At 49.0% G+C, this 22,952-nt stretch overlaps 3 non-coding genes and 1 pseudogene across 3 annotated transcripts; all 4 read left to right on the forward strand.

Annotated features, from left to right (window-relative positions):
* The first annotated feature begins 12 nt into the window (after positions 1–12).
* Positions 13–6,860, forward strand: LOC129039018 (uncharacterized; annotated as a pseudogene).
* LOC129039766 (small nucleolar RNA SNORD48) lies at positions 4,774–4,836 on the forward strand. The gene has a single exon (XR_008503467.1). It is a non-coding gene; the product is annotated as a small nucleolar RNA SNORD48 (small nucleolar RNA).
* LOC129039760 (small nucleolar RNA SNORD52) lies at positions 6,574–6,640 on the forward strand. Its single transcript, XR_008503462.1, has one exon. It is a non-coding gene; the product is annotated as a small nucleolar RNA SNORD52 (small nucleolar RNA).
* A 95-nt stretch (positions 6,861–6,955) lies between the features above and the next one.
* LOC129039819 (small nucleolar RNA ZL8) lies at positions 6,956–7,038 on the forward strand. Its single transcript, XR_008503507.1, has one exon. It is a non-coding gene; the product is annotated as a small nucleolar RNA ZL8 (small nucleolar RNA).
* Positions 7,039–22,952: the final 15,914 nt, after the last annotated feature.

Raw genomic sequence — 22,952 nt, forward strand, 5'->3', positions numbered from 1 at the left:
GGGAAAAGTCGGATGGCAGCTGCAAAACGGTATTGGAGGGGTGGTTGAGGTGGATTCACTGGGGCGGGGAGGGGAGGGGTGGTGCTGAGAGGGGATTATGGTGGTTTTCTCTCCCTCTTCTACTTAGTGACCGGAGTCCACAAAAAAATGCTCACTTTTTTTTTTTTTTTTTGAGACGGAGTCTCACTCTCACTCTTGTCGCCCAGGCTGGAGTGCAGTGGCGCAATCTCAGCTCACTGTAACTTCCGCTTCCCGGGTTCAAGCGATTCTCCTGCCTCAGCCTCCTGAGTAACTGGGACTACAGGCGCGTGCCACCACGCCTGGCTAATTTTTTGTATTTTTGGTAGAGACAGGGTTTTACCGTGTTAGCCAGGATGGTCTCAATCTCCTGACCTCGGCTCATATTCATTTATATGTGGAATCTAAACAGTAGAACTCAGAAGCAGAGAAGTGGTGGTCACCAAGGGCTGTGGGATGGGGGAATTGGGGAGATGTGCAAAGGAAACAAAGCCTTAGTCAGGAGGAATACGTTTTTTTTTTGAAATGGGATATTGCTCTGTCACCCAGGCTGGAGCACAGTAGAGCTCACTGTAGTCTCAAACTCTCCTGGGTTCAGGCAATCCTCCCACCTTAGCCTCCTGAGTACTGGGTCTACAGGTATGTGCCATCATGCTCAGCTAATTTTTTGTATTTTGTAGAGACCAAGTCTTGCTGTGTTGCCCAGGTTGGTCTCGAACTCTTCAGCTCAAGCGACCCCCTTGTCTAGTCCTCCCAAAGTGCTGGGATTATAGGCATGAGCCACTGTGCCCCGCCTGTTTGTGTTTTTTTTTTTTTTTGGGCCGGGGGTGGAGGGTATATATTGCATGGCATGGTGAAAATAGTTAATAGTGTATTGTACATTTCAAAATTTCAAATGTTCTTATCACAAAAATATTTGAGGTGATACGTTAATTAGCTTGATTTAATTACTCCATATTGTGTTGATAGTTAATAACTACTTTGTACCAATATATGCAACTAAAGTTTGTCAATTTACAAAAACAATTTAAAAATCAAATAAAATGGGCCAGGTGCGATGGCTTATGCCTATAATCCCAGAATTTAGGGACGGTGAGGCGAGCGGATCACTTGAGGTCCAGAGTTCAAAACCAGCCTGGCCAACATAGCAAAACCCCATCTCTACAAAAAACAATAGAATTAGGTGGCTCACGCCTGTAATCCTAGCACTTTGGGAGACCGAGGTGGGAAGCTTGGATCACCTAAGGTCAGGAGTTCCAGACCAGCCTGGTCAACATGGTAAGACCCTGTCTCTACTAGGTGGGCACGGTGGGGTATGCCTATAATCCCAGCTACATGGAAGGCTGAGGAAGGAGAATCACTTGAACCCTGGAGGCGGAGGTTGCAGTGAGTTGAGATTGTGCCACTCTACTCCACCCTGGGTGACAGAGCAATACTTCATCTCAAAAAAAACGTAAATAAAACGGTTAAAGTCCTATGTTGCACCTTTGTGTAAATCCCACCCTCTAGGGTTTTAAAATGTTTTAAATCCTTAAAACGTTTTAAGGATTACATAATACTGGAAATCCTCCTTGAAAGTGTATAAAAGAAAAGGAATATAGTAAGTTTCTTTGGTTTTGGGGCCAAGTTTTTTTTTTTTTGAGACAGTTTCACTTTTGTTGCCCAGGCTGGAGTACAGTGGAGCAATCTCGGCTCACTGCAACCTCTACCTCCCGGGTTCAAACGATTCTCCTTCCTCAGCCTCCCGAGTAGCTGGGATTACAGGCACCGGCCACCATGCTCAGCTAATTTTTTGTATTTTTAGTACAGACGAGGTTTCCGCCATGTTGGGCAGGCTGGTCTCCAACTCCTGACCTCAGGTGATCCGCCTGCCTTGGCCTCCCAAAGTGCTGGGATTATAGGCGCGAGCCACTATGCCCGGCCCTTGGGCCAATTCTTAAAGGCCTGTTTTATTAATGAAAGAGATGAACTAGGCCAGGCGCGGTGGCTCACACCTGTAATCCCAGCACTTTGGGAGGCTGAGGCGGGCGGATTACCTGAGGTCCGGAGTTCGAGACCAGCCTGACCAACATGGAGAAACCCCGTCTCTACTAAAAATACAAGATTAGCTGGGTGTGGTGGCACATGCCTGTAATCCCAGCTACTCTGGAGGCTGAGGCAGGAGAATGGCTTGAACCTGGGAGGCGGAGGTTGCTGTGAGCCAAGATCTTGCCATTGCACTCCAGCCTGGGCAACAAGAGCGAAACTCCGTCTCAAAAAAAAAAAAAAGGGATGAACTAAAGCCTCTGACCATAGCACTTAGTAAAGGCAGCTTAACTGCTAAAACAGCAGGAATTAGGGCTTTCTGTATTTTTTTTTTTTTTTTTTTTTAAGGCAGGGTCTCACTCTGTTGCCCGGGCTAGAGTGCAGTGGTATGATCACGGTTCAAGGCAACCTCAACCTCCTGAGCTCAATTGATCCTTAGCCTCCTGAGTAGCTGGGACTACATGTGTATGCCACCACCCATAGCTAATCTTTTTTTTATATACTTGCCAGGCAGTAGAGGGAACAAATACTTTAGCTTTGAGCCATGGCTCTCCACCCTAATGGAACAGTAAAACCATTAAGGGATGCTAAAAAAATGCAGATGCCAGGCCTCTCTCAGGCCAATTCAGAATCTCAAAGAGGGCAGTGTATACATTTAAAGCTGCCCAGGTGTTTGTAACGTGCAGCCAATGTGGAGAAAACCACTGAACTGGGCTGGCCACGGTGGCTCACGCCTGTAATCCCAGCACTTTGGGAGGCCGAGGTGGGAGGATCACTTGAGGTTCACGAGTTCAAAACCAGCCTGGCCAACATGGTGAAAACCCCTGTCTCTACTAAAAACATATAAAATTAACTGGGTGTGGTGGCAGATGCCTGTAATCCCAGCTACTCAGGAGGCTGAGGCAAGAGAATCACTTGAACCCGGGAGGCAGAGGTTGTAGTAAGCCGAGATCATGCCACTGCACTCCAATCTGGGCAACAGAGCAAGAGCCTATCTCAAAAAAAAAAAAAAAAAAAGAGGCCAGCCTTGGTGGCTCACACCTATAATCCTGGCACTTTGTGGTGGCCTAGGCAGGCAAATCACCTGAGGTCAGGAGTTCGAGACCAGCCTGGCTTACATGGTGAAACCCTGACTCTACTAAAAATATAAAAATTAGCCAGGCATGGTTGTGTGCACCTGTAATGCCCACTACTTGGGAGGTTGAGGCAGGAAAATCGCTTGAACCGAGGAAGCAGAGGTTGCAGTGAGCCAAGATCCCGCCACTGCTCTCCAGCCTGGGCGACAGAGCCAGACTCCGTCTCAAAAAAAAAAAAAAAAAAAAAAAAAGATGAAGAAAAAGATACCAACACACACCACCAAACATCATACGCGTTTATAAATGGGGGCGATAGGAAAGGGTCCAGAAAGGTGGGATTTGAAATGACTTATGAGTTTCAATAATTTTTTTTTTTTTTTGGTGACAGACTCTCGCCGTCGCCCAGGCTGGAGTACAGTGGCGCAATCTCAGCTCACTGCAAGCTCGGCCTCCAGGGTTCACGCCATTCTCCTGCCTCAGCCTCCTGAGTAGCTGGGACTACAGGCGCCCGCCACCACACCCTGCTAATTTTTTTTTAGTAGAGATGGGGTTTCACCGTGTTAGCCAGGATGGTCTCGATCTCCTGACCTCGTGATCCACCTGCCTCGGCCTCTCAAAATGCTGGGATTACAGGCGTGAGCCACCATGCCCGGCCTAATTTTTAAATAAATAGAGACGGGGTTGGGTGTCACTATTTGCCCAGGCTGGTCTCGAACTCCGGGCCTCAAGTGATCCTCTGCCTGGGCCTGTCCAAAGTGTTAAGATTACAGGCGTGACATATTACGCCCGACCTGCCTTTTGTGTTTTTGGTTTTTGTTTTGTTTTGTTTAATTGAAGCTTAGGGTGCCTGACAGTCTGCGGCATCGAACTGGGAGGCAAATTCAGATTTCGCTGGGGGAACGGAGTGCGAAGTGTCAAGAGTTGCCGGACCCTAAACTGGCGCAGCTACGCGCTCCCGCGCGCGCGCGGTAAGACTCCTAGGGTCATTAACCCACCATGGGCTGCTGGGAAAGGACTTAGGAACAGCATCCGGCTGGCGCTGGCCGGCCGGCGCCGGGGACTTTCTTCCGCCTGGCCAGACAGATCCCTGTTTTTTGTTTTTCAAAATTCAGAAAGCATCTCCGAATATTTGCCCAGAAGAGTGTGAAACATACTTTCCTGGCCTTTCTTTCACTTTGTTTTATTTCTGTGTCGACGAGCAATGGGGAAAATGCCGCGCGTCTAGCCAGGCAGATAAGAAAACAGCCATACCCGTCAGGCCCCCAACCCGGCGCCGCTATAAATGGCCCCGGCCTCGCCATTTTAGTCCCCTTTGCGAAGTGGTCTCGTGGGTTGACGGTGTGAGAGCCGTAATGGCCCGACTGTTGAGTGAGGGGGAGCAGGGGATCCCAACGGCTTGCGCTGCCTTTGCGCAGCAGCCGGCGGGCGGCCACGTCGCGGCCTGGCTGGGGGAGGAGAGCGCGGTCCCCATCGAGTTGGGTGAACTGCCGTTGCACACTGGAGTTTGTGGTGTGTCTGCTTGGAACTGACCTAGCTCGTGGCAGGGGGAACTCGGCTAGCGGCCCCACAGCCTCTGCTGACTCATCACAACTGTGAGTGGGGTTGGGCGAGTGATTGCAAAATGGGGGTGGCGGTCGCCCGGGGATAGGAGGGGAGTGATGATGACCCCCGGTGACTCTGAGTGTGTCGCTGATGCCATCACCGCAGCGCTCTGACCGCCCCTCGGTCCAGCATTTCTAGACGGGGCTCAACGAGGAGTTCATGGCCAAGATCCCTAATCTTTTTGTTCTGTGTTTCATTTCCCCGTTAGGAGTTGTAAGACGTACATCGCCGTGTTACCCTTGAGTAAAGGTGAGTATTAGGTGCGAGAGCCTTTTGAATGCGTTGTGCGCCTCCCTGCCTTTTTTTTTTTGAGACAGTCTATCACCCAGGCTGCAGTGCAGTGGCACGATCTCGACTCACTGCAACCTCCGCCTTCTGGGATCAAGCGATTCTCCTGCCTCAGCCTCCCGATTAGCTGGGATTACAGGCGCGTGCCACCAAGCCTGGCTAATTTTTTGTATTTTTTAATAGAGACGGGGTTTCACTGTGTTAGCCAGGATGATCTCGATCTGACCTCGTGATCCGCCCGCCTCGGCCTCCCAAAGTGCTGGGATTACAGGCGTGAGCCACCGCGCCCGGCGTTTTTTTTTTTTTTTTTAAACAAGACAGTCTCCTTGTCACCCTGGCTGGAGTGCAGTGGTAAGAACACAGTTCAGTGCGGCCTTCAGCTCCCGGGTTTAACCGATTCTCCCACCTTAGCCAATTTTTTCCTTTTTTTTTTTTTTTGAGATGGAGACTTGATCTTGTTGCCCGGGTTGGCAGTGGTACGATCTCGGCTCCCTGCAACCTCTGCCTCCCGGGTTCAATCGATTGTCCTGCCTCAGCCTCCCGGTTAGCTGGGACTACAGGCCCGCGCCACCACACTGGGCTAATTTTTCTATTTTTAGTAGAAGGAGTTTCACCATGTTGGCCAGGATGGTCTCCATCTCCTGACCTCGTGAGCCGCTGCTCCCGGCCACTTTTTCTTTTTTGACTTATAATCCACGTACCACAGCTGGTGACTTCCATTTGTTTGTTTTTGCTGTTTTGTTTTTGAGACAGAGTCTGCTCCGTTGCCCAGGCTGGAGCGCAATGCCAGGATCTCCCTGCAACATCCGCCGTCAGGGCTCAAGTGGTCTTTCCACCTCAGCCTCCTGGGACTACAGGCACGTGCTACCACCACGCCTGGCTAATTTTTAGTTTTTTTTTTTTTTTAACAGAAGCGGGCTTTTGCCATGTTGTCCAGGCTGGTCTCGACTCCTGGGCTTAAGCAGTCCTCCTACCTCAGTGTCCCAAAGTGCTGGAATTACAGGGTGAGTTGCTGTGCCTGGTGTTGGTGACTTTCTAGAGACTACTTTTTGGTTTACATAATTTTCCTTGTGACTATTTTTACTTTTTTGGGGGCCGGGGGGACAGAGTCTCACTCTTTTTAGTTTACATCATTTTCCTTGTGACTATTGTAGTTTTACTTTTTTGGGGGGCAGGGGGACATGAGTCTCAGTCATGTTGGTCAGGCTGGTCTCAAACTCCTGACCTCAGGTGATCCACCCCCTTCGGCCTCCCAAAGTGCTGGGATTACAGGCGTGAGCCACCGTTCTCGGCCTGTATTTTTACGTTTTAATAAATCCCCGTATTTTTGTTAAAGGCTGGGTAACCTGACTCCTCCCCTCATTTCTACTGTAAAATAGGAGTACACTGGGGCCTCCCAGTGGAGCTGTTCTCTGCAGTTTTAAATTACTTTCTACTCCTCCCTTTCTAACGTCCATTCCTGGACTCATTTGTTAGATCAATATATACTGGGACTGTTGTGTTTTCTTTGAATGTACTAGATCTCTTTCCAGAAGAGCTTCCCTTGATCCAGATCTCCCTAATTGGGAATGATGATTTCACAGACTAGAGTCTCCGATGCTGGTCATGATGTCAAAACTAAGTTCTGACTCATTTAGGGAACTGGATACTTGGGTCTCCAGAAGGACCAATGGGAGGGCCATAATTCTGTTTATTTTCAAATTGTTTTGTTTTCACCTTGTTAGAACGAGCTCTGGAAGCCCAGCCAGGGACAATGCACCTTCACAGAGATTCTGCACTAACCTGAGTGAAGGTCTAAGGTTTGGAATTTCCCCCTTGTGGAGAGAAGCTTTGTATGGCTGTCATGCTTAGACAGTGATTCCTGCAACTTGACCTTCAGGCTGGGAGAGGTGGAGAGCCATGCCTGTTCTTCCTTGCTATGGTGAGCAGCCTTTGTTTTGGCTCAGTGGGAGTGGTAATGATGATCTGCTTGGACAAGAGTCTCTGAGGTTTTCTCTGAGGATCTTTGAACCCACCTGATCCACCTTCATCCTGCTGGGAATCTCCTGTAATTCATGTTTTTATGGCCAGTTACTTACATGATGAGGTTTAATTCAAGGTACAGAGGTAAGCAGGGATGTAGCATGGCCAGAGCAGCAGCAAAGGCGGGGAGGTGCCACACATTTTTAATAAATTGATCTCTAGAGAACTGACTGTCATGAGCACAGCATCAAGGGGGATGGTGCTTAAGCCATTCATGAGGAATCCACCCCAGTGATCCATTACAATTCAATATGAGATTTGGTGGGGAGACAGATCTAAACTGTATTACAGAGTCTCACTTTGTGCACAGGCTGGTCTTCAACTCCTGCCTCAGTGAGCCACTGTGCCCCACCCCAACATGTTTTGTGTGTTTTTTGAGATTGTCTGCTCTGTCAACCAGGCTGGAGTGCAGTGGTATGCTCTTGGATTACTGCAGCCTCTGCCTCAGCCTCCCAAGTAGCTGGGATTACATGCATGTGCCACCAGGCCTGGCTAATTTTTGTATTTTTAGTAGAGGGTTTCACCATGTTGGCCGGGCTGGTCTTGAACTCCTGACCAAGAGATCCGCCCACCTCGACCTCCCAAAGTGCTGAGATTACAGGTGTTAGTCACCGAGCCCAGTCCGCAACATGTATTTTTATTTATTTTTTGTTTGAGATGGAGTTTCGCTTTGTCGCCCAGGCTGGAGTGCAGTGGCGCATTCTCAGCTCATTGTAACCTCAGCCTCCCGAGTACTTGGGATTACAGGCATGCGCCACCATGCCCAGCTAATTTTGTATTTTTAGTAGAGATGGGAGTTTCACCATGTTGGTCTTGAACTCCTGATCTCAGGTGATTTGCCTGCCCTGGCCTCCCAAAGTGCTGGGATTACAGGTGTGAGCCATAGCGTCTGACAATTTTATTCTATTTTTTGAGACAGTCTTGCTCTGTCACCCAGGCTGGAGTGCAGCGGTGCAATCACAGCTCACTGCAGCCTCAACTTCCTGGGTGGAAGCTCACCTCTCACCTCACCCTTGGAGTAGCTAATGACTTACAGGCATGCACCACTATCCCCAGCTAATTTTTTTTTTTTTTTAATTTGAGGATGGGTGCGGTGGCTCATGCCTGTAATCTCAGCTCTTTGGGAGGCCAAGGTGGGTGGATCACCTGAGGTCAGGAGTTGAAGACCAGCCTGGCCAACACGGTGAAACCCTGTCTTTACTGAAAATACAAAAATTAGCCTGGGCATGGGTGGCGGGCGCCTGTAATTCCAGCTACTTGGGAGGCTGAGGCAGGAGAATCACTTGAACCTGGGAGGTGGAGGTTGCAGTGAGCTGATATGGCGCCATTGCACTTCACCCTGGGCAACAGAGCAAGACTCCATCTCAAAAAAAAAAAAAGCTGTAGATAATGGGGTCCCACTATGGTGCTCAAGCTGGTCTGAAACTCCTAGGCTCAAGTGATTGTCCTGCCTTGGCCTCCCAACACTTCTCTTGCCTTGGCCTCCCAAAGTGTTGGAATTGACAGGCGTGAGCTGCCATGCCCAGCCTTAGCTTTTATTGTAGATTTAAGGGGTATATGTGCAGTTTTGTTACTTGGGTTTGTTGTATGATGCTGAGGTTTGGGGTAGGATTATCCCCATCACCCAGGTAGTGGGCATAGTACCCAATAGTTATTAAACCTTTGCTCCATTTCCTCTCCCCAGTGTCTGTTGCCATCTTTATGTCCATGTATACTCAACATTTAGCTCCCACTTACAAGTGAGAACATATGGTATCTGGTTTTCTATTCTGTATTGATTCACTGAGGATCATGGCCTGTGGTTGCATCCATGTTGCTGCAAAGGATATGAAATCGTTCTTTTTTATTGGTGTATCTTATATAGTTGTAATGTTCTTTTTATTATTTTTCAGGAATTTGCTGACACAAAGACTATCTTCTGCCTGGTGTTGGGCATATCCTAAGAACTTAGAACTTTCCTGTATTACCCTGTGTGAGCAGCTGTCACCTTATTGGGGGGAAAATGCCTGAAAATTAGGGGGCATTTCAAGTAGATAGCTTCTATTTCCTATATTTGTCTTATATACAAGTATTTGCTTTTATCAAAATAATTCCAATAAAACATTTTAAAGTAAAGAAGATGTGGTTTGGTCTCAGTGAAAACAATGGTACAAAAAGATTAAGGGGGTTGGGTGCAAGTTGCTCATGCCTATAATCCCACCACTTTGGGAGGCCGAGGTGGGTGGATCACAAGGTCAGGAGATCGAGATTATCCTGGCCAACATGGTGAAACCCTGTCTCTACTAAAACAAACAAAAAAAGGACAAAAATTAGCTGGGCGTGGTGATGCATACCTGTAATCCCAACTACTCGGGAGGCTGAGGCAGGAGAATGGCTTTGAACCAGGGAGTCGGAGGTTGCAGTGAGCTGAGATTGTGCCACTGCACCTCCAGCCTGGCGACAGTGAGGCTCCGTCTTCAAAAAGAAGTGAAAGGTGAAGCCCTGTGAGTTAGTTAATGCTAAGAGTTAGGCTTAACTCTTAAGCCTAATATTAGAGATTCTTGGTTGGGTGACATAGTATTATGTATAATACACTAGACTTTTGACAATCATTTGAGGTGGTATTTTTTTGGCAGGGGAGGAGGTGGAGTTTCGCCCTTGTTGCCCATGCTGGAGTGCAATGGCAAAATCTTGCCTCACTGCAACCTCTGCATCTTGAGTTCAAGTGATTCTCCTGCCTCACAGCCTCCTGAGTAGCTGGGATTTACAGGCGCCCGGCAACTCCCCTAGCTATTTTTTGTATTTTTAGTAGAGACAAGGTTTCACCATGTTGGCCAGGCTGGTCTCGAACTCCTGACCTCAGGTGATCCACCCACCTCAAGCCATCTGCCTGCCTCAGCTTCTCAAAGTGTTGGGATTACAGGCGTGAGCCACTGCGCCTGGCCGAATTTGAGTTTTTTTAAATGATTGTAAAGTATCCACGGCTACCCAATTAGCCATCTCTTTTTTTTTTTTTTTTTTTGAGATAGTTACACTTCGTCACCTGGGCTGGAATATAGTGGCGCAGTTTGGGCTCACTGCAGCCTCTCCCTGGGTTCAAGTGATTTTCGTGCCTCGGCGTTCCCAGTAGCTAGGGCTACAGCTGCATACCTTATTTTTGTATTTTTCGTAGAGATGGGGGTTTCACCATATTGGCCAGGGTGGTTTTGAACTCCTGACCTTAAGTGATGTACCCGGCCAGAACATTACCAATAACTTTGAAACAGACCTGTCTGTTTCAGTTTCTCTTTTTCTTCTTACTACTTGGAGAATTAACTGGGTATATCATCCTCTGGCTTTTCTTAATAGTTTTACTGAGTGCATTCCTAAACAATGTATCATTTTAATTTTGCATATCTTTTGAATTTTGTAAAAATGGAATGATTCACCAGACACAGGAGACAACATTTTTCTTTTTTGGGGGGATGGAGTCTCGCACTGTCACCCAGGCTGGAGTGCAGTGGCGCGATCGACTCGCTGCAATCTCCGCCTCCCAGGTTCACCCCATTATTCTGCCTCAGCCTCCCGAGTCACTGGGACTACAGGCGCCTGTCACCATGCCCAGCTAATTTTTTGTATTTCTAGTAGAGACAGGGGTTTCACCATGTTGGCCAGGCTGGTCTCGAACTCCCGACCTTGTGATTCACCCACCTCGGACTCCCAAAGTGCTGGCATTACAAACATGAGCCACCATGCCTGGCCCATTTTTCATTTTTCAAAAAGAATAAATCTTCATGTGTTGTACTGCAACTTTTTGCTTTTCCTGGGGCGGTGGACAGAGTCTTGCTCTGTTGCCAGGCTGGAGTGCAGTGGCGCGATAGCTCACTGCAACCTCCACCTCCCAGGTTCAAGCGATTTCTCCGCCTCAGCCTCCCGAGTAGCTGGGACCACAGGCGTGCACCACCATGCCCAGCTAATTTTTGTATTTTTACTAGAGACGGGGTTTCACCACGTTGGCCAAGATGGTCTCCATCTCCTAGCCTCACCATCCGCCCGCCTCGGCCTCCCAAAATGCTGGGATTACAGGCGTGAGCCACCACGCCTGACATTTACTTATTTCATTTATCTATTTGTGAGACGGAGTCTCGCTGTGTCGCCCAGGCAGCGTGCAGTGGCGCGATCTCGGCTCACTGCAAGCTCTGCCTCCCAGGTTCAAGCCATTCTCTTGCCTCAGCCTCCGGAGTAGCTGGGACTAGAGGCGCCCAACTAATTTTTTTGTATTTTTAGTAGAGACCGGGTTTCATTGTGTTAGCCAGGATGGTTTGGATCTCCTGACCTCGTGATACACCCGCCTTGGCCTCCCAAAGTGCAGGGATTACAGGCGTGAGCCATCGCGCCCGGCCTTTTTTATTTTTTGAGACAGTTTTGCTCTTGTTCCCCAGGCTGGAGTGCAGTGGCACTATCTTGGCTCACCACAACCTCTGCCTCCTGGGTTCAAGCGATTCTCCTGCCTTAGCCTCCCAAGTAGCTGGGATTATGTGCCACCACGCCCGGCTAATTTTGTATTTTTATTAGAGATGGGGTTTATCCGTGTTGGTCAGGCTGGTCTCCCGAACTCAGGTGATTCGCCAGCCTCAACCTCTGAAAGTGAAAGTGCTGTGATTCTAGGCCAGAGCCACCACACCTGGCCTGCAACTTTTTTTGTTGTTCATGTATTTTCCTGTAGTTCATTTGGAGTCCACCCTTCCATACACATTTGTGGACATAAAAAACTTCAGGGCCTGGCATGGTGGCTCACACTTGTAATCGCAGCTGAGGCGGACAGATCACCTGAGGTCAGGGGTTAGGGAGTGAAACCCCATCTCTACTAAAAAAATATAAAACAGGGCCAGGCTCACACCTGTAATCCCAGCACTTTGGGAGGCTGAGGTGGGCAGATCACGAGGTCAGGAGATCAAGACCATCCTGTCTAACACGGTGAAACCCCGTCTCTACTGAAAATACAAAAAATTAGCTGGGCGTGGTGGCGGGCGCCTGTAGTCCCAGCTACGCCGGAGGCTGAGGCAGGAGAATGGCGTGAACCTGGGAGATGGAGCTTGCAGTGAGTCGAGATCGCACCACTGCACTCCAGCCTGGGCGACAGAGTGAGACTCCATCTCAAAAAAAAAAAAAGAAAAAATACAATTAGGGCCAGGCGTGGTGGCTCACGCCTGTAATCCCAGCACTTTGGGAGGCCGAGGCGGGTGGATCACCTAAGGTCAGGAGTTCGAGACCAGCCTGGCCAACGTGGCAAAACCCTGTCTCTACTAAAAATACAAAAATAAATTAGCCGGGTGTGGTGGCACGCGCCTGTAATCCCAGCTACTCGGGAGGCTGATGCAGGAGAATCACTTGAACCTGGCAGGCAGAGGTTGCAGTGAGCTGAGATCGTGCCATTACGCTCCAGCCTGGGCAACAAGAATGAAACTACATCTCAAAATACATACATACATACATACATACATACATACATACATACATACATACAGTTAACCGGGCATGGTGGCATGCGCCTGTAATCCCAGCTACTTGGGAGGGTGAGGCATGAGAATTGCTTGAACCTGAGAGGTGGAGGTTGCAGTGAACCAAGATGGCACCACTGCACTCCAGCCTGGGTGACAGAGTGAGACTGTTTCAAAAAGATTCAGGAGCCAGACTGAACACTTACTGCTAGGTTAACTTTGGCTAAGTTCCTCAGTGATTCCCACAACAATTTCCTCATTTGTAAATAGACAAGAGAGTTCCTACCCACCCTCTTTTTTTTTTTTTTTTGTCTTCAGTAGTAGAGATAGGGTTTCACCATGTTGGCCAGGCTGGTCTCAAACTCCTGACTCCAAGTGATTCACCCACCTCCCAAAGTGTTGGGATTACAGGTGTGAGCCACCGCACCGGGCCTACCCTCTCTTTTTTTTGAGACAGGGTGTCACTGTTGCCCAGGCTCCAGTACAGTGGCAAGATTACAGCTCACTACAGCCTTGACCTCCTGGGCTCAAGTGATTCTCCCACCTCAGCCTCTGAAGTAGCTGGAACTACAGGTGCTCCATGATGCCCAGCTAATTTTTTTTTTTTTTTTGAGAGAGAATCTTGCTTTGTCGCCCAAGCTGGAGTGCAGTGGTGCAATCTCGGCTCACTGCAAGCTCCACCTCCCGGGTTCACGCCATTCTCCTGCCTCAGCCTCCCGAGTAGCTGGGACTACAGGCACCCACCACCACGCCCAGCTAATTTTTTGTATTTTTAGTAAAGACGGGGTTTCATCGTGTTAGCCAGGATGGTTTCGATCTCCTGACCTCGTGATCCACCCGCCTTGGCCTCCCAAAGTGCTGGGATTACAGGCGTGATGAGCCACCGTACCTGGCTTTTTTTTTTTTTTTTTTTGAGATGGAGTCTTGCTCTGTCACCCAGGCTGGAGTACAGTGGCGCGATCTTGGCTCACTGCAAGCTCTGCCTCCCAGGTTCACACCATTCTCCTGCGTCAGCCTCCCGAGTAGCGAGAACTACAGGCGCCGGCCACCACGCCTGGCTAATTTTTTTGTATTTTAGGTAGAGACAGGGTTTCGCCGTGTTAGCCAGGATGGTCTTGATCTCCTGACCTCATGATCTACCTGCCTCGGCCTCCCAAAGTGCTGGGATTACAGGTGAGCCACCACGCCCAGCCATGCCCAGCTAATTTTTAAATTTTTTATACAGTGAAGGTTTCACTATATTGCTTGACTGGTGTCTAACTCCTGAAATCAAATGATCTACCTGCTTTGGCCTCCCCAAATGCTGAGATTACAAGCTTGAGCCACCAAGCCCGGCCTATCCCGTCTCTAACAAAAAAGAAGCATAGTGCGGTGGCTCACACCTGCAATCCCAGCACTGTGGGAGGCCATGGTGGGCAGATCTCTTGAACCCAGGAGTTTGAGACCAGTCTGCCTGGGCAATACGGTGAAATCCAGTTCCTACAAAAAAATTTAAAAATTAGCCGGGTGTGATGGCATGCCGTGGTTCAGCTACTTGGGAGGCTGAGGTGGGAGAATTGCTTGAGCCCTGGAAGTTGAGGCTGCAGTGAGCCATGATTGTGCCACTGCACTCCAATCTGGGCAACAGAGTGAGCCTTGTCTCTAAATAAATAAATGAAGAGGTAGAGTCATGCTCTGTTGCCCAGGCCTGACTTGAACTCCTGGGCTGAAGTGATCCTCCCGCCTCAGCTTCCTCAGTAGCTGGGGCAACAGGCAAGATATGCCACCATACTCAGCTTTGTTGGTTTCATTTCCTGTCTCCAAGGGTCTCTTCTGCATTCCCCTGCCCTTTGTATGGTTCAAGTCCTCCCCTGTGTGGTGGGTGCTAATCCCAGGTTTGGGGTATAAGACTGAGCTACAGCCATGGTGAAGATGGTCATGTGAACTTCTTTTCTCACACAGTGGTGATGCTGAAAGACCTCAACCCCAAAATGCTATTTTTCTCATTTCTTCTTCTTTTTTTTTTTTTGAGACGGAGTCTCGCTCTGTTGCCCAGGCTGGAGTGCAGTGGCGCGATCTCGGCTCACTGCAAGCTCCGCCTCCCGGGTTCACGCCAGTCTCCTGCCTCAGCCTCCCGATTAGCTGGGAATACAGGCGCCCACCACTATGCCCGGCTAATTTTTTGTATATTTAGTAGAGACGGGGTTTCACCATGTTAGCCAGGGTGGTCTCAATCTCCTGACCTCGTGATCCACCCGCCTCAGCCTTCCAAAGTGCTGGGATTACAGGTGTGAGCCACCGCCGGCCTATTTTCCTCATTTCTTTAGGCCCCATTTCCATACCAGGAGTGGAGCAACTTCAGTAATAAACAGTCCTCCTTCCCATCCCCCCAGGCTGAACTCCCCAGCTTGCAGTTACTCTAATACTAGCCTGCTACTTCAGCTACTGTAGGCAGTGAGCCTCCTAAGGCTTGGCCTCAGCCTGTCTCCCCACAGAAATAGGAGACAGGAATCCTTGGAATCCTTACCCACTGGCCAGTGTGCTGGCCCTCCAGGTGACACCTCTACCTGCCAGTTGCTTAGGCTAGACCCTTGGAATCTGCCTGACTCCTCTCCTGTTCTCACATGCTACATCTAATTTGTTCAGCAAATCATACTGTCTCTACCTTAGAAATGACACCAGGATCTGTGTCTCACACCTTTACTGCTACTCCCTCCTGGTGGGAGCCACCATTGGCTCTCACCTAGACAACTGCAACTGTCTCCTACCTGGTCTCCTGGCTTCCACTGTTGCCCTGTTACAGGCTCTCTCCACACAGCAGCCAGAAGGTTCCTTCCAAATCAGGAGTCAGGTCATGTCTCCCCTCTTCTGAAGATCCTGTAACAGCTGCCATTTCACTCAGAGTAAAAGTCTCCATCTTACAAGGGCCACCCAACAAGGTCCTCCCAGTCTAGCTCCGTCAACTTTCTGACCTCATTTTCTACACCTGAGGTCAGGGGTTCGGGACCAGCCTGGCCAACATGGTGAAACCCCATTTCCACTCTGCTTTGGCCATGCTACAGAAACCTAGGAGCTTCTTGGAGCTCTTTTGTCAGTGTTCAAGGAGTAAAATTTCTACCCATTGGCCAGAGTCACAGCCGCAGGCTTTGTGGCGTATACCCAAACCTGCACCAACAGAACTCATGGATGGAATTTGCATCATTTGGGTTGTGAGGAAATTCCAGAGCCCAGAAATAACCTTAAAAACTTTTGGGGCTGGGTGCGGTGTCTCACGCCTGTAATTCCAGCACTTTGGGAGGCCAAAGCAGGTGGATCACTTGAGATCAGGAGTTTGAGACCAACCTGGCCAACATGGCGAAACCCTGTCTCTACTAAAAATACAAAAATTAGCCAAGTGTGGTGGTGCACACCTGTAATCCCAGCTACTCTGATGGCTGAGGCATGAGAATTGCTTGAATCCAGGAGGTGGAGGTCGCAGTCAGCTGAGATTGAATCCCTGCACTCCAGCCTGGGCAACAGCACGAGACTCTGTCTCAAAAAAAAAACAAAACCAACAACTAGTAGTATGTAATGTTTACATATTAGTTGTATGTAACATTAACATATGTTTACATACTGGTAGTATGTAAACATATGTAATGTGCCTGGCCTCTCATTTCTTATTTTTGCACGTCTGAAATGTTTCTTAGTATCTTAAAAACATAGCTTGGGGGCTGGGTGTGGTGACTCATGCCTGTAATCCCAGCACTTTGGGAGGCCAAGGTGGGAGGATCACCTGAGCCCAGGAGTTCGAGACCAGCCTGGGCAATATTGCAAGATACCATCTCTTAAAAAAAAAAAAAAAAAAAGATACACAATAAACAAGATAAACAGCAGACCAACTAAATGAAGAGTTAGTGAGTTGGAGGGAGAAATAATCCATAAGGTGGAGCAGAGAAATCAGAGGTGATATGAAAAGAAAGTTTTGAAACATGAAGGATGGAATGAGATGCTCCAACTCCAGAGCTGCTTTGGTTTTGTTTTTGTTTTTGTTTTTGAGATGGAGTCTTGCTCTGTTGCCCAGGCTGGAGTGTAGTGGCATGATCTCAGCTCACTACGCCTCCCAGGTTCAAGCGATGCTCCTGACTCAGCCTCCTGAGTAGCTGGGATTACAGGTGCGTGCCACCACGTCTGGCTAATTTTTGTATTTTTAGTAGAGACAAGGTTTCACCGTGTTGGTCAGGTTGGTCTTGAACTTCTGACCTTGTGATTCGCCTGCCTCGGCCTCCCAAAGTGCTGGGACTACAGGCGTGAGCCACTGCACCCAGCCTACTTTGTTTGTTACATGGATTTGTTACCTGCAGCCAGAACAGCCACAGAGCCATCATGAGCTCTGCTGCTCAATGGCGTACAGGGGTACCTGGTTTTTAGCATCTCAGGCCCATCTGTTAGTTTGTTTATTGTAGTACTTTCTTTTCATTAGCATTCTACTTTCCCATTTTTTTTTTTTTGCAGGGGGACAGGGTCTCACTGTGTTGCCCAGGCTGGAGTGTACTGGAGCCATCTTGGCTCACTGCAGCCTCTGCCTCCTGAGCCACCAAGCCTGGTTTTTTTTTGTTTTTTTTTTAAATTCTTGTGTTATTTTCCAAACACTATATAAAGAAACAAATTATCCTAAGAGTTAAAGTACCTGCTGACTCTTGAAATGTTAAATTGCCTCCAGTCAGGTGAACCTCAGGTGGAAGTAGGTCACATTCTAGGCTGGCTGTTGCCTGTCTTAAATTCTAAAGAATGTAGTGAAGATAAAGATGTCAGCTGATAATCCCCAGTTATTTACTGATGGCAGAAAATAAACTGGGAAGGGGGAGCCTTCTTCAAAGGGCCTTGCGGCATTAGCTGGTACCACCTTGAAACAGGGAGCAAGTCCCATCTCCTAGTGCCACCCAGGGAATACCTGTGCTCCACACTGGGTTGACTGCCTCTAAAAGAGGCAGAGGAACTATTATAAAACAAAAAAAACTTTTAAAAGTTTTGGTCAGGCGTGGTGGCTAATGTCTGTAATTCCACCACTTTGGGAGACCAAGGCAGAAGGATTACTGGAGTGCAGGAGTTTGAGGCCAGCCTGGGTGGAGACCACTTCTCTACAAAATTAAAAAATTAGGTGTACTCCCAAGCACCTGTAGTCCCAGCTACTTGGGAGGCTGAGATGGAAGGATCACTTGAGCCCAGAAGGTCGAGGCTACAGAGAGCCATGATTGTTCCACTCACTGCTCTCCAGCCCGTGCGACAGACCAAGACCCTGTATCTAAAAGGAAGAAAAAAGAAAATTGGCAAAAACAATGATATTAGCATCTGTATGTACTTATATTTGGTAGGATCATTTCAAAGTATATTAAATAGATTATGACATTTTATCCCTTTGTATTTGAGCATGCATCTCCAAAAAATAAGGATGTTCATCTGCATATTCACAATACTATTATACCTGAGAAAAGTAAATTTAATTCCCTAATAGCACTTAATATTCAGGCCAGGTACCATGGCTCACACCTGTAGCCCCAGCACTTTGGAAGGCCAAGGTTGGTGGATTGCTTGAGCCCAGGAGTTCAAGACCAGCCTGGGCAACATGGCGAGACCTCATGTCTTCAAAAAATACAAAAATTAGCAGGTGTGGTGGCACGTGCCTGTGGTTCCAACTACTTGCGGGGCTGAGGTGGGAGGATTGCTTGAGCCTGGGAGGTCAAGGCTGAAGTGAGCTATGATTGCACCACTGCACTCCAGGCTGGGTGACAGAGTGAGACCCTGTCTTTAAAAGAAGTGTGTTGTTGAGCACAGTGGCTCATGCCTGTAATCCCAGCACTTTGGGAGGCGGAGGCAGGTGGATAACCTGAGGTCAGGAGTTTGAGACCAGCCTGGCCAACATGGAGAAACTCCATCTCTACTAAAAATACAAAAATTAGCCGGGTGTGGTGGTAAACACCTGTAATCCCAGCTACCCTTGAGAGTCTGAGGCAGGAGAATTACTTGAATCTGGGAGTCAGAGGTTGCAGTGAGCTGAGATCATGCCACTGCACTCTAGCCTGGGTGACAGAGCGAGACTCTGTCTCAAAAAAAAAAAAAAAAAAAAAAGTGTGTGTGAGTGGGGCTAGGGGGAGAGAGTGAGAGAGTAGAGGAGGAAAAAGTTTAAAACAGTTTGGGAGTTTGGAGAGTTTTTCGTGAAACACAGACTCATCAACCTTTTTATTTTTTCACTCTAATTTTTTTTTTCTTCAGACAGTCTTGCTCTGTTGCCCAGGCTGTGGTGCAGTGGCACCATCTCGGCTCACTGCAAGCTCTGCCTTCTGGGTTTACTCCATTCTCCTGCCTCAGCTTCCCAAGTAGCTGGGACTACAGGCTCCTGCCACCACGCCCGGCTAATATTTTGTATTTTTAGTAGAGACAGGGTTTCACCGTGTTAGCCAGGATGGTCTGGATCTCCTGACCTTGTGATCCACCCACCTTGGCCTCCCAAAGTGCTGGGATTACAGGCGTGAGCCACCGTGCCTGGCCTAAAAAAATTTTTTTACAAAAGTATTTGACCTAGTGTGCTGTGGGTTTCTTGTTTGTTTTTGAGACAAGGTCTTGCCCTGTCACCCAGGTTTGAGGGCAGTGGTGCAGTCTTGGTTCACTACAGCCTCTACCTCCTGGGCTCAAGTGATCCTCTCACCTCAGTTTCCCATGTAGCTGAAACTACAGGTGTGGGCCACTGCCCCAGCTAATTTTTAAATTTTTTGTAGAGATGAGGTCTTGCCATGTTGCCCAGGCTGGTCTCAAACTCCTGGGCTCAAGTGATCTGCCCATCTTGGCCTTCCAAAGTACTGGGACTGGGATTACAGGCATGAGCCACCGCCTCTGGCCAGCTTTTTTTTTTTTGAGATTCAGTTTCGCTCTTGTTGCCCAGGTTGGAGTGCAATGGTGGGATCTCAGCTCACTGCAACCTCCATCTCCTGGGTTCAAGCGATTCTCCTGCCTCAGCCTCCCAAGTAGCTGGGATTACAGGCATGCACCACCATGCCCAGCCAATTTTGTATTTTTTAACAGAATTTTTTTTTTTGAGACAGAGTTTCACTCTGTTGCCCAGGCTGGAGTGCAGTGGCGTGATCTCGGCTCACTTCAGCCTTCCCCTCTCGGGTTCAAGCGATTCTCCTGCCTCAGCCTCCCGAGTAGCTGGGATTACAGGCACGCACCACCACGCCTGGCTAATTTTTGTATTTTTAGTAGAGACGGGGGTTTCACCGTGTTGGCCAGGCCAGTCTCGAACTCCTGACCTCAGGTGATCCGCCCGCCTTGGCCTCCCAAAGTGCTGGGTGGCATGAGCCACCGTGCATAGCCTAATTTTGTATTTTTAGTAGAAACTGGGTTTCTCCATGTTGGTCAGGCTGGTCTTGAACTCCTGACCTCAGGTGATTTGCCCGCCTTGGCCTCCCAAAATGCTGGGATTACAGACATGAGCCACCGCGCCTGGCCTTTTTTTTTTTTTTTTTTTGAGACAGAGTCTCACTGTGTCACCAGGCTGGAGTGCAGTGGTGTGATCTCGGCTTGCTGCAACCTCTGCCTCCCAGGTTCAAGCGATTCTTCTGCCTCAGCCTCCCAAGTAGCTGAGACTACAGGGGCATGCCACCATGCCTAGCTAATTTTTGTATTTTAGTAGAGACTAGCCTGGTCAACATGGTGAAAACCCATCTCTACTAAAAATACAAAAAATTAGCCAGGTGTGGTGGTGGGCACCTATAATCCCAAATACTTAGGAGGCTGAGGCAGGAGAATCACTTGAACCTGGGACGCAGAGGTTGCAGTGAGTCGAGATCACGCCACTGCACTCCAGCCTGCCTGGGCAACAGAGCAAGACTCTGTCTCAAAAAAAAAAAAAAAAAAAAAATCCCAGAATATTACGAAAAGGAAGACCTATACTTCTACTGTGGTAATTTGAGTCTGTTGTGGTTTTTTGTTGTTGTTGTTGTTCAAAAGATGTCCAAGTCGTTGCTTTGATCTTCCTTCCGAATCCTTTCTTGGGCAAAAATTATTAGATGGCTATGGGTGGGCAGGCCTGTAACTCTAGCACTTTGGGAGGCTGAGTAGGTGGGGTGGTCAAGGATCACTTGAGCCCAGGAGTTTAAGACCAGCCTGGGCAACATAGTGGGACCCTGTTTCTACAAAAATAAAAATATTAGCTGGGCTTGGTGGCACGTGCCTGTAGTCCCAGCTACTCAGGAGGCTGAGGTGGGAGGATTGCTTGAACCCAGGAGGTCAAGGTGCAGTGAGCTGTGATGATGCTACTGCACTCCAGCCTGGGTGACAGAGTAAGACCCTGCCTCAAAAAAAAAAAAAACAAAAAAAAAAAACTGACTTTTTCCTATTCCCTCCTTGTCATGACTTTTGGTTGGAAGGATTACATTAGCAAAAAAGTATCCATGGTCCCTGGTCCCTGGTGTTTGCTGTTCAGGTCAGGGTTCATTGTTACTGTCTCTTTCCCTTATTTAAGGGACAGCTGAGAAGACAGAGAGAGCCTGAGCTGGGTTGATCCTAAGCAAAGGGGCTGGGAGTGGGGATGAATGTGTGAAGGGAAGGAGGGCCATGCAAGGTGAAAGGGGATGTTGGGGAAGGGGTTTCATGCTAGAATTTGGCTGCTGATCCAGCAGGCACACACCAGGCTATGATGTGCAAACTCCACTGTAAAAAGAAAACAAAACTTCAGGACTCTAAGTTTATGCCAAGGGGGAAGTTAAGCCTTGGAGACTGAGTCATGTAGCATGTTTGCAATTCTGCTTCTTACAGACTCTCTTCCTCATTGCTCTTGTTTTGTAATGAGACCTCCTTTCCAATCACTGATCTTTGTTGTAGATTAACTGCCTCCTTTATTGTCCTGTACCTGACTCAGACCAGATGGCACCCAAGACCCCATGACTATTGCATCTTCAGTGTGGAATGTAAAAAACACCTTCCCCCACCCCCCAAAAAAGAAAAAAAATTTGACTAATCAGATCATTGTAACTGTGCAATAAGCCTTACCATAGAACTGAGAGGTGACAGCATGCTGACAGCCCTCGCAGCCCTTGCTCGCTCTCGGCGCCTCCTCGGCCTCTACGCCCATTCTGGCCGCGCTTGAGGAGCCCTTCAGCCCGCCACTGCACCGTGGGAGCCCTTCTCTGGGCTGGCCGAGGCCGGAGCCGGCTCCCTCGGCTTGCGGGGAGGTGTGGAGGGAGAGGCGCGGGCGGGAACCCGAGCTGCACGCGGCGCTTGTGGGCCAGCGCGAGTTCCGGGTGGGCGTGGGCTCGGCCGCCCACACTCGGAGTGGCCGGCTGGCCCGCAAGCCCCGGGCAGTGAGGGGTTTAGCACCTGGGCCAGCAGCTGTTGTGCTCAATTTCTCGCCAGGCCTTAGCTGCCTCCCCACAGGGCAGTGCTGGGGACCTGCGGGCCGCCATGCCTGAGCCCCGCCCCCGCCGTGGGCTCCTGCGCTGCCAGAGCCTCCCCGACGAGCGCCGCCCCCTGCTCCAGGGCCCCCAGTCCCATCAACCTCTCAAGGGCTGAGGAGTGCAAGCGCATGGCGCGGACCGGCAGGCAGCTCCACCTGCGGCCCCAGTGTGGGATCCACTGGGTGAAGGCAGCTGGGCTCCTGAGGCTGGTGGGGACTTGGAGAACCTTTATGTCTAGCTAAGGGATTGTTAAGTACACCAATCGGCACTCTGTATCTAGCTCAAGGTTTGTAAATACACCAATCAGCACCCTGTCTAGCTCAGGGTTTGTGAATGCACCAATCGACACTGTATCTAGCTAATCTAGTGCGGACGTGGATAACTACTTCTGTGTGGATACTCTGTATCTAGCTAATCTAGCTAATCTAGTGGGGACATGGAGAACTTTTGTGTCTAGCTCAGGGATTGTAAACGTACCAATCAGCAAGCACCCTGTCAAAACGGACCAATCAGCTCTCTGTAAAACAGACCAATCAGCTGTCTGTAAAATGGACCAATCAGCAGGATGTGGGTGGGGCCAGATAAGGGTATAAAAGCAGGCTGCCCGAGCTAGCAGTGGCAACCTGCTCTAGTCACCTTCCTCGCTGTGGAAGCTTTCTTCTTTCGCTGTTTGTAATAAATCTTGCTGCTGGTCACTCTTTGGGTCCACACTGCCTTTGTGAGCTGTAACACTGTGAAGGTCTGCAGCTTCACTCCTGAAGCCAGCGAGACCACGAACCCACTGGGAGGAACAAACAACTCCAGACGCCCTGCCTATAAGAACCCTAACACTCACCGCGAGGGTCTGCAGCTTCATTCTTTAAGTCAGTGAGACCAAGAACCCACCAATTCAGGACACACAACGATATTGAAATTTTGGTAAGCTTCCATAAACTTTGTCTATATAATGATCCCAAACTTCTACACTTTGGAACATGGACTTCTATTTGGAATCTGCACCTCTAGGTAGACCACTTCCTCAACATTTGCACTTGGATAAACTCTTTAAACTA

The sequence above is a fragment of the Pongo pygmaeus genome, chromosome 5 (genome assembly GCF_028885625.2).
Source record: "Pongo pygmaeus isolate AG05252 chromosome 5, NHGRI_mPonPyg2-v2.0_pri, whole genome shotgun sequence".
Classification (NCBI taxonomy): Eukaryota; Metazoa; Chordata; class Mammalia; order Primates; family Hominidae; genus Pongo; species Pongo pygmaeus.